At 43.5% G+C, this 12,913-nt stretch overlaps 1 protein-coding gene across 1 annotated transcript in view; it reads left to right on the plus strand.

Annotated features, from left to right (window-relative positions):
- The first annotated feature begins 2,395 nt into the window (after positions 1-2,395).
- si:dkey-49n23.1 (semaphorin-3D) overlaps positions 2,396-12,913 on the plus strand; it is an 85,478-nt gene continuing 74,960 nt past the window's right edge. The window contains exon 1 of the mRNA XM_041944415.1: positions 2,396-2,493. The gene's annotated coding sequence lies outside the window, so the exon portion shown is untranslated. The remainder of the gene's footprint in view (positions 2,494-12,913) is intronic.

Here is a 12,913-nt window from a genome sequence, read left to right on the forward strand (position 1 = left end):
CAGAACCGTCGGGCTCCAGATGAAAGAAAACCTCATTCAAAATCCCATTTGAAAAGTTGGAAAAATAAGTTTAGAAGAGAATTTGGTGCGTTTCATGGATGTGAATGAAATCATGTTGTAACATCGTTCGTACCTGCAGGAGTTCTGAAGGAGAATTGTTCAGCACAGGTAGAAGTTTGGAAAATAGAAACAATGCGGTGCTTTAAATGACAAAGAAAGACGAAACACTGTGCTAAAAACGCACCGATTAAACTCAACGGTCTTCAGGGCAGGAAGCTGACTCTTACAGCTACCAGCCAAAGTCCAAACTGACCCACGATCAGTTCACTGCCGACATGCCGACGAGCTTTCTGTCACAGTTTGTCGAGCAGTGTTTGATGCTGCTTCATGACTAATAACTGAATTTATTCAAACTCTTGTTAAGTGGAGATTTATTTTTTCTTGGTGTGTTTAAGTCAAATGTTTTAATTCCTCTCAGCTCAGGTTTCTACATGCAAACAAATATATAAGAACAGTCCAGCTTCTCTGTATGTGTGACGATGTTTCAGTGATTTATTTGTAAAGGACAGATACATGTGAGAGGAAACAGTCTTATTGTTTTATATAACATAATAAAACCTGTCAAATATATCAGAAAAACTGTTCATAATAAAGTTCTTTCATATTATCCTACAGTGTCTCTTGAGTTCAGTCCTCAGAGTGTTTGTGTGTTTGAAAAGCAGCGTCGAATCGCTTTGACTCAGATCAATCAGGATGATTGTGTTCTCGCTCTTCATCGATCCTCCTGATCTCCTGACGCTGCCTTCAGACTCCTGCTCACAGGTCGAAGGCAGTCACAGACTGAAACGGTCTTTAAATGTTAAACATTTTTCAGCTCCTGAGGGAGCAGCTTTAACCTCCTCACACCAAAGTCTGTGTCTGTTTTTAAACATTTTGATGTTTCCCACAAAGAGAAACTTCTCACATGGTTTAATTGAATTAAATGTTTTTGGCCCAGAGAGGTCAGATAATCTAATATTTCACCAAAAAGAATTAAAGAAACAGAGAAAAGTCACAAAGGGAGCATAAATCTGTGCAGCAGAACGTCTCTTTTTCTTTTTTCCTCTTCCATTAATCACCTTATGACCCTTCAGACTTATCTGGTGACCCTTTGGAGGGGCCCGACCCCTCCGTTGGGAACATACCTCAACAGTCTAATGATGCTCTGATAGTATTTTTAGATCGTTAGTAACTTGATGACTTCTACCAAACCACACTGGCCACTGAGTAGAAGTGTGTCTGGAGGGGCCTGACGACCCCCTTCAGTTCTGTGTTAACAAAGTTATTCCACAAGGGGGCGCTGTGCTTTATAGAACTATGGCCTGCCTGAAGGTGTGTTTGCTGACATGATGTGCTGTGGGAAATAAAGCAATTCAACTCGAAATCTCAACAGCCGAAAATGTAGTTAGTTCTGTTTTTAATGTCTTACTGCAACACGTTAGACCTTCTGTTTGACCAGCACGCTACTACATTTACTCAAGACCTGGACAAAAGTACAAGTTTGAGGTACTTTTACCTCTCACCTCTCTTTTAATTATTTGCTGCGTATTGTGCAGATTTTATTCTTTTTCAGTATCTTTCCAACCTGCTGCCTGTTGCAGCTAGCTGCTACTTTGCTCTTGTACATGCTAAACATGTAATAAACTCTTTTAATATGATACTTTATTTAACATCAAACAATCACTGAATAATACTTATAATGCACGTGGCAGTAAAGCTGTTACACGTAGAACCAGCTGACAAGTTGCATTCAAATGCTTCTTACAGGTGAGGTTTTGAACACAGGTGAGTGTTTAATCAGAGTTTGATGAAGATGATTCCATTTGTTCGTTTATGTGACATTCTGATATCATTTAGAATTGAGTATTTTTACACCTTTGTGCAGAATTTGTCACTTTTATTAAAATAAACGACCTGAAAGTTTCTTCCACCACTCACATTTCCCACAGTTTTCATGTGAAATTTTATCTTTTGTTTCTAACTTTGTGATGCTGATAAATATTGCAAATTAATATTAAAGCAGCTTTTACTGAAGTTTTTTTTTATCTAATGTAATCTTATTTTAAGATTTACTCCTGTTATTGTATTAATTTATTGTTCTGTTTGTCATATTTTACTTCTTTACTTTCCGTGTAAAGATTTTTTTATAGATCCATTTTGATGTGAGTCCGTTTGATCTGCATTGTGTGTTCAGTGGATGTGAGCGTGATCTGGCCCAGCGGTCCGACCTCCACCCTGCAGAGCTCTGAAGACCGAGCCTCAGAGCAGTCCGTGAAGGCAGCAGCAGGCAGCGGAGGGACGGTGCGTTTGAGGGTGAAGCGGCGCTTCAGCCCACATGTGTGCACTTTGTTTATAACGCGTGGAGGCGTCAGGTGACCCGCTGCTGAACTGCCCGGTAGTCCGGGACCCGTCCTGCTGCTCGGCTGAAGCCCAGAGTCCAGACGCTCCTGCTCGGTGAGTTCATGAAGGTTTTACCCTGAGCTGAGTCTGGATGCGCCGCTTGATGCGCTGCTGTTAATGGATGAGACTGTGGTTGGAGAAGAAAGTTCACGGTGTTCCGATGGTGCTGGACTGCAGACAGTTTGTGTTGTTTCAGCCTGATGTTCAGTTAGTGTGTAATTTAACTTGACTTCAGTAAACCTGCTGATGAAGAGTCAGGATGAAGCTCCAGCTCATCACATCCTTGATGATGAGCTTTCTTTGAACAAAATTTGGATCAAAATGAGAAAAACGTTACATGTTTCTTTTAACTTCAGCTGAAAATGGTCAAAAACGAGTGTTAGAAAGTTCCCACTGATAAGTTCTGATGGTCATTGATCAGTTCTGATGGTCACTGATCAGTTCTGATGGTCATTGATCAGTTCTGATGGTCACTGATCAGTTTCCGGGGGTCTTTGTTGCAGAGTTTGAGGTTTGCTGGAGCTTTCCAGTCATTGTGGGATCTCTGGTGGGTGTTTGTGGGCTTCTGGGAGTTTTTGTAGGAGCGTTTGTGGACATTGAGGACGTTTGAAGGGTTCTGGCAGAGTTTCAGGTGGTCATCAAAGGTCTCCAGGAGTTCTTTCAGTGTTCACTGAGGTTTAATTCAGGAAGATGAGAAATATTTTTAAATCAGTGATCCCAGCATGAAGTTTGAGCCTCGCTGTGTGTCCGTTCATCAGGGGGCTGCTGGGTCAAACCTTCACTGCTTCACCTGTTTCTGAGGGTCCAGCTAAAGAAACGTTGCTCAGGTCAGTAGATGGAGGACTGAGCTGTCCCCCACCTTCTTCAGCTCAGTTATTAAAGACAAACTGTGTCTCCGTCTGTCCGCTGTGAGTAAACCTCCCTCAATTGTCCCCTGCCTTTCCTGTTATGAGTTCAACACCCCCTCTGCTGTACAATCTGTGAGTGGGACTGCTGCTTCCTGCCCCGTGTGTGTGTGTGTGTGTGTGTGTGTGTGTGTGTGTGTGTGTGTGTGTGTGTTGACGTTGTTGTTTCCTGCTGTATTGTGTCTCCTCTCAGACAGTCACTCTGCTGTACTGATGATAATGGAGCGACGCTGACACACAGCCACCTGTGGGATGTGTGTGTGTGTGTGTGTGTGTGTGTGTGTGTGTAGTTTGTAGGTACTTGTACTTCAGTATTTCAGTTTGATGTTACTTTATACTTCTTCACTACATTTCAGTGGGAGATATTGAACCTTTTCTATAATCACTGTTATTTTTTTAAATACTGCAACTAACACTTGTTGTCATCGTCGATCAATAATCTGCTGATTATTTTCTTGATTTTTTCTTTTCTTTTCTTCGTTGTTCATTCATGACCAAAACCCAAACAGATTCAGTTCACTAAGATGAAAAGAAAAGAGCCGTCAACCCTCATGGAAAAGTGTTTTTTATTCCTGCGTTCAGAATGAAAAAATCTTCTGATTGGCTAATTGATGAATCATTTCAGCTCCATTAAAATTTTAAATGTACATGTGCTGTTAATGCCGCTGTGTTTCTACTTATGTGAGATATTTATGCTGCTCCTTTTACATAAGCTGAGGATCTGTGGACTCAGGGCGCTCCGGTGGTCCACCTGGTGGTCCACCTGGTGGTCCATGATTCAAGGCGAGTCCTCACTGCAGCTTTGATTCCTGCCCGGCTCTTTGCGTCATAAGCCCCCCCTGTGTCCCCTGCCTGTCCCGTCCCTCTACAGCTGTCTCTGTCTGAATGAAGCAGAAACACAGAAAAACACAAAGGATCTGAGGAGTCCCTCCAGCCCTGGACTGGAGGTGGAATCAGAATCTGCCAGAAACATGAACAAGAAGATGTTTTATTTTGTCTTTGAATGATCTAAGATGCATTAAAGCTGCTGTACTGCGTGTGTGCTCCTCCTGCTCCTCCTACTGCACCTGCTCCTCCTGCTCCTCCTGCTCCTCCTGCACCTCCTGCTCCTCCTGCACCACCTGCTCCTCCTGCTCCTCCTGCACCTCCTGCTCCTCCTGCTCCACCTGTTCCTCCTGCTCCTCCTGCTCCTCCTGAGAGCTCAGTGGAGTCTGTTTAAGCTGCTTGACTCCATCTGGGTCCGGGTCCTCCGGAGGAGAAGCTCAACGCAGCAGCTGGTCCAGCCGGCTGCTGACTGAAGAGTCTGAAAAGAGGAAACCGAACATGAGCACCAGGTGAAGAAGAGGCCGGTGGACCGATGCGGTCATGAGGAAGAACGGACAGAGAGGAGGAGGAGACCCACAGCGACACAGATGGAGATCGCTGAGCATGTAGCAGCCTGGTTCATGTTGGTACATCACTCCAGGACCAGAATCAAGACTCCAGCAGGAATGTGTGAATTCAAAGCTGCAGCACTTTCTCTTCGGACTCTTCCTGTTTCTGTGACGTCTGACACTGAAGACAAAGGAGGGATGGAGACATCGGCATTCAGAGGACAAAGACACGTCCTGTTGTCCCATTGTGTTGCAGCGAGGACAGAGGTGAAATCTGAAGGACCGGCGCTGACTGACGGCCTTTCACTCGTCCAGAGAGCCAAAAGCACCGCAGGGCTGATTTGATGTTGTGGTGGACTCTGATTGGCAGGAACGAGTGTTTTCTTCTGGTCTTGTAGGAATGAGACTTGTTTTGATTGGAAGCTGTCTCATTGCTCACATTACCAGATGGACGTGTCACAGCTGCCCTGAATCCACATCGCTGAACTCCTGGTCTTCAGGACATCTCAGGACGGACTCAGCCTTCATCACGCGGAGCTTTTCTTTGTTGGCCTTGGCTTTTCTTTATGCTGAATGCTAATGTTAGCATCATGGCTAAAATCCGTTCCTCAGGTGATATACTGCCCCCTGTTTGTTCGGAGCTGCCTTTTACTTGTTTCCTGCAGTCAGAGCAGCCGCTGTCTGTCTTCCTCTGTTTGATCGTCCAACTTCCCAAACGTGTCTCTGAAATGTGCTTCTCGTTGTCCGTGCGTGTGAGGCGTATCTTCTTTGAGAACGCTGTGATTCCGTGCAGGTGGTGCATCTGGTCGAAACGCTGGTCTGTTTTGCATTGTGGGTTTGACTCCAGCTCATCTGACCTCTGCGTCTGTATATCTGGCCCGGCGGCAGGACAGTGAGACGCTGTTTCAGGCTCCCTCAGGCACAAAGTCTTCACATCAACATTTGCTTTCTTGTTGAACTGAGAAACACTAAATCAGCTCTGGTCTCTGGATTCAGGGCGTCTCTTATTGACACTCAGGCGCAGAGAAACGAGTTCGCCTCTGCTTTATTCCTGTCAGTGGAATTCATCTGTAACTGTGTGTGTGTGTGTGTGTGTGTGTTTGCATGTAGCTTCAGGCTGCAGCTAACAACTATTAGCATTGTCAATTTATCTCTTCATTTTTTTGTTAAATTGTTGATAAATCCCGTCACAGTTTTTCAACTTGACGTCTTTAAATTGTTCGTTTTGTCCGACAAAACGTCCAAAATCAAAAATCTTCAACCTGATGATATAAAACGGAACATAAAGGAACGAATCCTCACATTTGAGAAGCTGGAAACAAAGAGATAAACGTCTAAACCTGAACTAACAATCATTTTCACCGTCAGTGAATCTGCTGCTTGTGTTCTAGGTGAACTCGTTTGCCTCTGAAAAGTCGGGAAACAGTAAAAATAAAGATTTTCTGGAGCCTGAGTTGATACCGTACGTGCATACGAGGGTCGATGAAATTTCTTCTCTATCTTCTCCTTAAAGAGAAAAAAACGATTCAGTTCATTCTTTGATACTCGACAACGTCGGAGCAGATGGAACTGGATCAAAATTACAGAAGCTGATTAATAATTTTTTTAAAGAGTTTCCAATAAATTTGAATCTCCAAACTTATTGATGGTTTCAGTACTGAAGTGTGTGTGTGTGTGTGTGTGTGTGTGTGTGTGTGTGTGTGTGTGTGTGTGTGTGTGTGTGTGTGTGTGTGTGTGTGTGTTTCCTTTGCTCATGTGTGCTCTGATTGGCTCCGGCAGGCTTTCTAATTTGTAACTGCGGCTCTGCGATAACAGAACACAAATCTCTGTGAAGCTTTTATTTGACCTTTGACCCCACGTGTTCATAAACATCTCATCGCGTCCATGTGTCCCCGCCGCCTGATAAAGACTCATGTGGGCCGTCAGCGTGAGTTAAGACTTGTGGGTCAGAGACGGCGGGAGTCTGGCTCTTTGAGGCCGACTTGGGACGGAGGCAGAACCAGACCCTTCATCACTTTTAATGGAGGAGCTGACGGTGCGCATCCAGTCAGTATCAGGGACGTGGCCCATTTCACTAAGTCACTTATAAACCTTTTATGTCCTCAGGGGGCGAGTTTACATTAGTGCGGAGAAACGTCGTGGAGTGATGATGAACGTGGGTGGAAATTCCCTCACAGGTTTTTTTGGATAATTTAAAGATGCAATAAAAGAGACTTTTATTACCTTGTAGAATAAATGATCTGCTGCGTGCCGTCTGTGCAGGGCCTCCATCGGGTTTTTGATCCATGCAAATGACTCAGTGATAGAAAAGCAAACAGTAAGATTAAAACAGTAAAATGAAAAACATGAGTGTTAAAGGGATAAACAGGTACAACATGTCGCTAATCAGGAGAAAAACACTGAAACTCTAAATCAAACTACCATAAATTCTTGTATAAAAGTCGGCAATAATAATACAATTAATAATAATAGAATAATAACTGAAGGTGTGGCCAGAATGAAGATATAAAGGCTGGGTATAAAAACATGAGGGGGGTGAAATTAGCAACCCAAAGTCACAGCTCACACAGTAAATTATGCTAATGTACTTTCCCACAGAACAGTCATGTTAAACTTTGCTGCTCGTAGCGTCTGTTTTATAGCAGAAACACCTGTTTCATCCACCTATTAATTTATTTCCCTAACGACAGTGAAAGTCAACACTTCCTGTGGATTTTTCACATTAAAAGCCTACTAGTAACTGGAGAGAAAGGAATATTGAGGAGCTGTTCTGATGAAACTAGCGCTGTGCCACTGATTGAGAATTGTAATTGAAAGCAGCATTTGAATGTAACCCTTTAGTTGACTAGATTTCTTTAGATTTTGGGTCTTGAACTGAAAACATGAAGTAATTATCACTCACCTGATCGGCATAATTGATTTTAATCATCACACTAATTCATCATCTGACAATTGTGCCTAAAACATCTGCATGCAGATCGGTAGTGTGATTCCCATAGATATGTATGTATGTAGCATATAGCCGTCTTTTGGGAACATAATAATAATATGAACCCTGTGTTACACCCTGATCCAGCTGCACCAACCAGACGTCACCTCTGGTGACTGACATCAGCCTTTCTCCTTTCTTTTCTTGTTTCTTGTCAAAAAAGTTTGTACATTTTTTGCCATTTCTGAATCTGAGACATAGAATGAGAAAGTTTGAGTTATAAATATTCCCAAAGCCAGAATCAGAATTATTCCTCGCGGTGTCTTGATTGGGTTATATTTGCGAGTCGTTGTTGTTAAAGGTGTAGATGTACAGAAAGCAGCGTCTGACGTGTTGTTTGTCATTAATCGTGAATCATGGAAGCCATCCATCCAAGCCAAGCAGGATAGGCCAGAGCTCCCCCACCCTCGCTCCTTCCTCCTGCCCCTCCTGCAGGATCCTGAGGCATTCCCAGCCAGGATGGGGTAATTAATCTCTCCAGCATGTTAGGGGGGTCTACCCTGGGGTCTCTGACATACCCGAAATACCTTCCCAAGTCCAGGAGGCATCCTGATCAGATGGCTCAGCCCACCTGTGTGCAGAATGTCCTTCTTTCGGTTGTAACTCTGAATCCACCTCATCAGGGGGCTCGACTCGTGTACACACATTCCCGCCAGAATACTGTAAACCGTGGACGTTGTACCGTTCTCCTTCTCCTGATGATGATGAGCTATCAGCGATTGGCTGAGTGTGTGATCAGGTTTTTGTCATCATATTTGACCTTTGAGTAAACAGACCTGCAGTTTGCATCTGCTCACGTTCAAATTCACGTTCACATTATCTATTGTGAAGAGAATTTTAAGCAAAAACTTGAAATGTTGCAAAAATAAAAAAAATAAAGAAAGTTTCCACGAACTGGTTTGCAGCGAATAAACGAGAGAAAGTTTCAACAGAAGGTGGCGGTATAAGCTATGTTGTGCTATAATAAACAGAGTAGAAGAAGAAGAAGACTGAAAACCAGAAACAACACGAGTCGCAACCTGAGAGAAAAATGGAGGAATTAGTTTCGTTTGGGCGAGTTGTATTTGGTCTTGGAATATCCGGGAAGACGATGGCGGAGCTTCTTCTTCTTCTTCTTCTTCCACTTTGTGTTTTGTAGCAGAAACAGCTGATCAGTCTTGAGTTTTATTTGCTATGTCAGAACTTTTTCTGCTCATTTAGTGCATTAACACTTTTTTAAAAAAGGCAAAAAAAAAAACCACCTTAAACGAACGTGAAAACTTTTAGCAGAATTGTACGTTTTTTTTTTTAAATTTTGTTGTTTCCATCAAGCTTTTCGAATGCGATATTTCAAAATCAGCATAAAAACACTTAAAAACACAGTTTCTGTCATTACACTTGACTGAATCTCGATAAACCAGCCTGCTTCTTCTTTGTCTATCAGAAATAATCGACAAACTTCTTCTTCTCTTCTTCTGCACCAAACATTTGTTTTGAACGTACATTTTCACAACCTGACCTCCGGTGTGTTGATCCTGGGAAAGTTAATGTGCACAGATGCTCTTGTTCCCCGACCCTCCCCTTGACATTCAGCAGTAACTGCTGCCCTCCATCACTGCAGGCTTTTGTCGCTCCGCTGGGGAAATTTAAGGTTAAGTGCTCGGTGGCGACACAAGTAGCCGATGAGGGAGGGAAGCGGTTCCTCCGTCGCCTGGTCTTTCCAGCTCAGATTCAGACTGTGCGATCACACATTAGTCCCACAAACCAGCCAGTCGTCGCCTGGACCCGCGGAGACGTCCCCACCCTTTACCTCGCGGTCGCTGAATGAATGATAGCAGAGTTTCTCAGAGTTTCATCATCCCGCGGCTGCCTACTCAGGCTGATCCCTGGGTTAACATCACAAAATAAAACATTCAAAGCCGTGATTAAAACGTCATAAAGCCCTGAAACCACAGCTAAACACACACACACACAAAGTATGTAGACACACCACATTGATGAAGAGCCCAGAATAACATCCTCTTCATCCTCCGTGAAGGGCCTCGTGTGGTTAAAAACATTGCTTCTTCTTCTTCCTCCAGCCCACAGCTATCCGGCTGTGGGACTCTCTTACAAATACACACTTTCACACACACACACACACATTTGTGAGGCTGAGAACTTCCCACCTTTCAATGCTTTAACCACAAAGGACACAAAAAACACAACACACCCCCCGAAGAATGAGACACAAAGAGTGAGAGCGAGAAAAATACATGTTATTCTTCCAGCCCACCTCAACACACACTCCACTGTCAGGACACTGTGTGTGTGTGTGTGTGTGTGTGTGTGTGTGTGACCCTATTGTGGTTAATGGTCGTTAGGATGCTCTGTGTGTGTGTTGTGTTGTTTTTCCTTCCTCCTCGGCTCTTTCCTGAGTGTGTTTGTGTGTGAACGAAGTCGAGACGAGAGGAAAAAGGACAGAAACAGCAGAAACACAAGTGAAGCTCAACGTCATTAAAATCATTTTTACAGTTTAAAGGACGAGTTCAACATTTCTGCTGATTTTTGCCGTCTTTGCTTTGTGGCAGAGAGTTAGCTGCTCCGCTCTCACAGCTCTCTGTTCAGTATGACACTGCATCCTGTAGCTGATTAGCTTAGCTTAGCTTAGCGCAGACACTGGAAACAGGGGAAAGGGCTAGCCTGGCTAGAATAATCACTGATTCTGTTTGAAGGATGAGACTAAGTTCTGCATATTTCTGCAAATGAGAAGACCAAAACCAACAGTGAGGTGAAGTGTGTGTGTGTGTGTGTGTGTGTGTGTGTGTGTGTGTGTGTGTGTGTGTGTTTGTCTTCTGTGACACTGACACGTTCCTTCATCACCATGAACACACACACTGTACTTTATTCTGACTCACACACACCATCCTGCTGCCATGAACACCGAGTGTGGATTAATCCGCCGCTGAAAATAGTCCCCAACAAATGCATATTTGTTAAAAACACTACAGTGAGCAGCAGATTTTTAATGGAACTGTATGTTCTTTACACATTTTAAAACTTCAGATTGTTGTTTTTCTTTCTCACATCTGGTCTTTTCAGGGGGTTTGTTGACAATAAGAGCTACAGCCTCACCTGTAAAACACCTTTCTGTGGCAAAGATTTATAGTTCATGAAATCTGGGTGCGTAAGAATTGATTTATGATCCTTTGCTTTTCTTCCTTGTACATTATGACCTGTTGAAAACTATTTTTAATGACTCTTTTTTCACCTGATCGGGAAAATATTCCAGCTCTTATTTAATGACTTAAACAACCTGCCACCAGTAACAGGACCCCTGTGATGATCTACGCTTCTGCCGTACCGCTGGAGTTTTCATTATTAAAGCTTTTCTAGCACTGGTCCAAGTGAACGTTATGATGTATTACATGTCAAAGTGCTGCTGCTGGGATCAGAGAGCAGAGACAGAAAGAGTAAGTAAAACTTTATTTACACAGCACATTTCATTCCAGTTGAAATGCAGTGTGTCAAGCAAAGAATATTAACAGTATCTGCACTGACTGACAGACAGAGGACAGACCACCCAGTCAGGCTAACATCAGAGTCTCTGTCCCAGAGGACAGGACAGCTGAGCAGCTCAGGGTTTATATATCAGCTGCTTCACAAGGAGCCACTGCAGAGGACGCTCTGCCTCAAACCCGAGGTCAGGACCCAGCGTGGGTCGCTGGCCTGCCTCCAGTGGGGCCCCTGCATGACAACGCTGGAGGAGATTAGCGCTGAAATGTTCACCATGAGAAAAAAGTGCTGTTTGGTCCGACAAGACGACGGACTGAGACACAGAAAACAAACCCTGAGAGGAGATCGTGTGTGTTTAAGAAGCTCCACAATCAGCGATGAAGAGTGTAACTGACGATGATGATGCTCAGAGGATGAATATGAATGACTTTAGTGACCCTCAAACTTTAGAATAAAAGCCACAGAGTCAGCTGACCAACTCTTCCTGCACCACCCTGACCATCTGCTTTAGTGATGATGGAGTCAGTAACACCTTCACGCTGAGTCCAGAACCAAACATTATTTACTTAAATGAATGCATTGATCCCAGTCACATCTTCATCAAGTCAAAAAGTTTAAGAACAGATCCCACAGCCGTGTAGATACAGAATAAATGATCCAGTGGTTTACCAGACATTTAGTCATTCAGTAAATACACATTAATACATCAGATATGTGTGTTCACAGCAGCCGTGACGTGTTGAAAACTAACGTCTGCTGCAGTTCGTCAGAAGTCACAAACTCCTGCGTCTTTTAATGTTTATCAAACCTCGCCGACACCAGCGGGAGTCTAGACATGACTTCATTTCACACAGTGTCACAGTCAGACCGGACGTGCTCACAAATGTTCACCGAAAGGTTTCTTTCAATCTGCGTGAACTGGCTGAAGGTGAAGACGACCGCAGGTGGAGAGATCCGCTCAGTTCCATCTCGGTTCCTTCCTCCGCAGACAGAACATCTCCCGATGTGCAGAAGGATCTTAACACCCGTCAGCCTCAGAAATATGACCAAATGAGTGCGATAAGGTGCTTATGAGTGTGATAACCGCTGAGGGTGAATTCCTCCAGAGCTGTTTAATGTGGATTTAATGTAGCTCAGAGGAGGCCTGCTGCTGCCAGATTAAACAGACTGAGAACCACCTGGTGATATTCATCATTCTCTATTTGTTTTGTTCTTTCTGGAGAGTTTCATCAGTCTCGTGATGATGAATTGAATCATTTTTTATTTTTTCTCTTCTACCCTTTGGAATTTTTTTTTTTTTTTTTGCATTATGTCTCAGGAATGACAGTTTTACAGTCGGGTTCGACTCCACTCACTGAAGGTTAAATGCTTATTTTCAGCATTTGTATTTTCTTACTTAAAAAAACAGTTGTTGACTTATTTAAAGTCATCAACAAACGTCGTTCATTAACAGAAATAGTTGTGTAATGTGGAAAAAACACAGCTAGAGGGAGAAGTGTGGAATAAATAATAACCCTAATAAACCCTCAGATGAGCTTACTTTTAACATCTGTTTTACACCAAACATCCACAGAACATCTGTTTGTGTATGTTTGAGCTGGCACACAAACAGCTGCCCCCCCCACAGCAGCACTATCAGACTCCATTGTATCATTGTGTTTGTCTGGCCCACTAATTAATAAGCTCTTATCAGGACGGAGGCAACAATAAAGTATTTCTGCCAAGCCAAGCGC

This window comes from Chelmon rostratus, chromosome 2 (genome assembly GCF_017976325.1).
Source record: "Chelmon rostratus isolate fCheRos1 chromosome 2, fCheRos1.pri, whole genome shotgun sequence".
In the NCBI taxonomy this organism is placed as follows: domain Eukaryota; kingdom Metazoa; phylum Chordata; class Actinopteri; order Chaetodontiformes; family Chaetodontidae; genus Chelmon; species Chelmon rostratus.